The sequence below is a fragment of the Oryx dammah genome, unplaced genomic scaffold (assembly GCF_014754425.2).
Source record: "Oryx dammah isolate SB20612 unplaced genomic scaffold, SCBI_Odam_1.1 HiC_scaffold_10, whole genome shotgun sequence".
Lineage (NCBI taxonomy): Eukaryota > Metazoa > Chordata > Mammalia > Artiodactyla > Bovidae > Oryx > Oryx dammah.
In genome coordinates, this window is record NW_024070194.1 from 76,419,185 (window position 1) to 76,424,424 (window position 5,240).

Here is a 5,240-nt window from a genome sequence, read left to right on the forward strand (position 1 = left end):
CCCCCCCACCCCACCCCCCCACCAACCCCTGCCCCTGTCTACCATCTGACCACCTGCTGCCTCTGTAAGCAACTTCCAGAACTGCTGTGGCTGCCACACCAGGCCTTCCACCAAGACAAGTCTGGGATCAGACTTAAATACACTTTTATTGGAAACTCCAGCTTGTGTGGGGGGCGGGGGTTGAGGGTTACTCAGTGCCCTTCCTGTTTGCACTGTTTTCATCTCTTTTAAACCTTGTAAAATGAAAATGGGAATAAGCAATAAAATACCAAAGTATGTTTGTTCACCCCAGCTTTCCAGTTGTAGTTGATTTAGCAAGGCAAGGCAATTTTTGATCAGCTTCCTTATTACAGAGGAGCATGTGAGATGGATGCCAGGGTTTATCTAAAGGAAGAGAATTCACTGCCCCCAGAGCTGCAAATGCCTCTTGTTTGAAGGATGACGTTTACTGTAAAACAAATACAATATTTTGCCTGCCAATTGCAGAATAAAAGCACATTATTTCCATCTCACTGGGTAGCACCCCCTGATAAGCTGGCTGTGGAATAATTAAGATATTCTGAGTTGATGTCTTCTGAGATCCTTTGTCAGAATGCTCACCAATCTAAAAAAGCTTGGAGAAATGACAACTGGCTGAATTACTGAATTGGAAATAAAGACATATAATGTTAAGACCCCAGGAATCAGAAACTTGCATCAGGTAAACATTTTCTAATAAAGATCATGGTAATTTGATTCAACAACAAAAGCACATGTACATGAGCATTCATGAGAATGTGCAGAGGATCCAACTAAGTGAAGGTGAAGGGTTGCAGTACGGAAACTCTAGGGCTGCCAGGAGGAGCAATCAGCCACATCCCAGCAAATAAGACAAAGACTTACTTAAAATGAGATCCATATTTTCCTTTAAATTATTTTTTCGTTAATATGGGAAAGTTTGGAGTGGAGTTGTGCTGCTCCTGTAACTGGAAAGAACAGCTCTGACTCCATGTTGGATCTGTTTCTTTTACTGTAACTTTCATATTCTTTTGCTTTGAGTCAAGAATGTGGTTTCTATCTGTGTTGATATAACACAGTGTTGTGAAGTGATTGTCCTCCAATTAAAAAAGAGAGAGAGAGAGAACAAGATGGCAGAGGGTCAGGTGGATGTGCAGTACATCTCTCTCCACAGATACATTAGGGATACACCTTCAGACACAGAGTGCATGCAGAGCACCAGCTGAGAACAGACAGGAGCACCTGACCAGGGGAAAAGAATATAGAGAAACACACAAAACTCAAGATCAAGACCTGAGCCTTTGGAGCGGGAGCACTGGCTCTAAGACCCTAGACTACCAGACAGCTAACTCTAGGGAGTATCAAATAGTGAGAACTCACACAGAGGAAGCCACCTGAACACAAGACCCAGCATCACCCAACCACCAGTAGCACTCTGTGCGGGATGCCTCATCTAAACAGCAAACAAAGCAAAAGTACAAACCCAGTCATCAGCAGACAGGATTACCACCTCACTCAGCCTTGCCCATCAGAGGAAAAACAAACAAACAAGCTAAAAAGAAAAGCTCAGCACATATCTCACCCTACACGAAGCTTACACAAACCACTGGACCAAACTTAGGAGGGCAGAAACCAAAAGGAAGAAAGAATTCAACCCTGAAGGCTTGGAAAAGGAGACCTCAAACACAGTAAGTTAAAAAATAAAAATGAAAAGGCAGGGAAATACTACACAAATGAAGGAACAAATTAGAAACCCAGAAGTCCAAATAAATGAAGAGGAAATAGGCAAATTACTTGTAAAAGAATTCAGAATAATGATAGTAAAGATGATCAAAAACCTTGAAAACAAAATGGAGAAAGTGCAAGAATCAATTAACAAAGATCTGGAAGAATGAAAGAATAAACATACAGAGACAAACAACACAATAACTGAAATTAAAAATACTCTAAAAGGAATCAATAGCAGAGTATCTGAAGCAGAAGGTAAAATGGTAGAAATAACTTCTGAAAAGCAGAATAAAATAAAAATAATGAAAAGAACTAAGGATAGTCTCAGAGACCTCTGGGATAATATCAAATGCACCAATATTCAAATTATAGGGGTCCCAGAAGAAGAAGAGCAAAAGAAAGTGTATGAGAAAACATTTGAAGAGATTATAGTTGAAAATTTCCCCAACATGGAAAAGGGAATAGTCAATCAAGTTCAAGAGGCACAAAGACTCCCACACAGGATAAACCCAAGGAGAAACACACCAAGACACATACTAATCAAACTAACAGAGACTAAACAGAAAGAATATTAAAAGCAGCAAGAGAAAAGCAACAAGTAACATACAAGGGAAACCTCACACGTTTAACAGCTGATCTTTCAGCAGAAACTCTGCAGGCCAGAAGGGAATGGCAGGATATATTTAAAGTACTGAAAGAGAAAAATCTACAACCAATATTACTGTACCCAGCGAGGATCTCATTCAAAATTGATGAACAAATAAAAAGCTTTTCAGACAAGCAAAAGTTAAGAGAATTCAGTACCACCAAACCAGCTTTACAACAAATGTTAAATGGACTTATATAGTCAAGAAATGCAAGAGAAGAAAAATGACCTACAAAATCAACCCCAAACAATTAAGAAAATGGCAATAGGAACATATATATCAATAATTACTTTAAATGTAAATGGATTAAATGTTCTAACCAAAAGACACAGACTGGCTGAATGGATACAAAAATAAGACCCATATATGTGCTGTCTAATTTGAGTGTGGCTCAGAGGTTAAAGTGTCTGCCTGCAATGCAGGACACCTGGGTTCGATCCCTGGGTCTGGAAGATCCTCTGGAGAAGGAAACGGCAACCCACTCCAGTATTCTTGCCTGGAGAATCCCATGGACAGAGGAGCTTGGTGGGCTACAGTCCACGGGGTCGCAAAAAGTTGAACACAACTGAACGACTTCACTTTCTTCACTTTCACTTTCATGTGCGGTCTACAAGAAACCCACTTCAGACCTCAAGCCACATATAGACTGAAAGTTAGAGGATGGAAAAGTATATTCCATGCAAATCGGAAGCAAAAAAAGCTGGAGTAGCAATCCTCATATCAGACAAAATAGACATTAAAATAAAGAATATTACAAAAGATAAGGAAGGACACTACATAATGATCAAGGGATCAATTAAAGAGGAAGACATAACAATTGTCAATATCTATGCACCCAACAAAGGAACACCTCAATACATATAACAAATGCTAACAGACATAAAAGGAGAAATTGACAGTAACACAATAATAGTAGGAATCTTTAACACCTCTCTCACACCAATGGGCAGATCATTAAAACAGAAAATTAATAAGGAAACACAAGTTTTAAATGATACATTTGATGAGATGAAGCTCATTGATATCTTCAGGACATTCTATCCAAATGCAGAAGAATACACCTTATCAAGTCCACATGGAACATTCTCCATGCTAGACCACATCTTGGGTCACAAATCAAATCTCTGTAAATTTAACAAAATTGAAATGGCATCAAGCATCTTCTCCAACCATAACAGTATGAGACTAGATATCAATTATAAGAAAAAAAAAACTGTAAGAAACAAAAACTCATGGAGATTAAACAATACGTATATAAATAACCAACAAGTTACTGATGAAATCAAAAGAGAAATAAAAAATATTTTAGAAATAAATGACAATGAAAACACAACAATTCAAAACCTATGGGATGCAGCAAAAGCAGTTGTAAGAGGGAAGTTTATAGTAATACAATCCTACCTCAAGAAATAAGAAAACCATCAAATAGGCACCCTACATTTACACCTAAAACAACTGGAAAAAGGAGAACAAACCCCCCAAAATTTGTAAAAGGAAAGAAATCATAAAGATCAGAGCAAAAATAAAAGAAATGAAAGAAACAATACTAAAGATTAATAAAAACTAAAAGCTGGTTCTTTGAGAAGATAAACAAAATTGACAAGCCTTTATCCAGACTCATCAAGAAAAAAAGAAGAATCAAATCAACAAAATTAGAAGTGAAAAAGGAGAGGTTACAAGAGACAATGCAGAAATACAAAGGATTATAAGAGACTATTATGAATAACTATATGGCAATAAAATGGATAACCTGGAAGAAATGGACAGATTCTTAGAAAAGTTCAGTCTTCTAAGACTAAACCAGCAAGAAATAGAAATTATGAGCAACCCAGTTACGAGCACTGAAATTGAAATTGTGATAAAAAATCTCCCCCCAAAAATAAAAGCCCAGGACCAGATGGCTTCACAGGAGAATTCTATCAAACATTTAGAGAAGAGCTAATGCTTATTCTTCTAAAACTCTTTCACAAAATTGCAGAGGAAGGAACACTTCCAAACTCATTCTACATGGCCACTATCACCTGATAGTAAAACCAGAAAAAGACAACACAAAAAAAGAAAACTACAGGCCAATATCATTGATGAACATAGATGCAAAAATCCTCAACAAAATTTTAGCAAACAGAATTCAGCAACACATCAAAAAGCTCATACACCACGATCAAATTGAGTTTATTTCAGGGATACAAGGATTCTTCAAAATACAAAAATCAATCAATGTGATACAACATATTAACAAATTGAAACATAAAAACCATATGATAATCTCAATAGATGCAGAAAATGCCTTTGACAAAATTCAGCACCCATTTATGAATAAAACTTTAAAAAATGGGCATAGAAGGTACCTACCCCAACATAGTAAAGGGCATATATGATAAGTCTACAGTAAACATTATTCTCAGTGGTGAAAAGCTGAAAGCATTCCCCCTAAGTTCAGGAACAAGACAAAGGTGTCTACTTTCACCGCTATTATTCAACATAGTACTGAAAGTCCTAGATACAGAAATCAGAGAAGAAAAAGAAATAAAATGAATCCAGATCAGAAAAGAAGTAAATCTCTCACTGTTTGAAGATGACATGATACTGTACATAGAAAACCCTAAAAATAGTATCAGAAAATTACTAGAGCTAATTAGTGAATTTAGCAAAGTTGAAGGATACAAAATCAATACACAGAAATCACTTGTATTTCTATATAGTAACAATGAAAAATCAGAAAGAGCGATTAAGGAATCAATCCCATTCGCCAATGCAACAAAAAGAATTAAATATCTAGAAGTAAACTTATCTAAGGACACAAAAGAACTGTATACAGAAACTTATGACACTAGTGAAAGAAATCAACGATGACATAAACAGATGGAG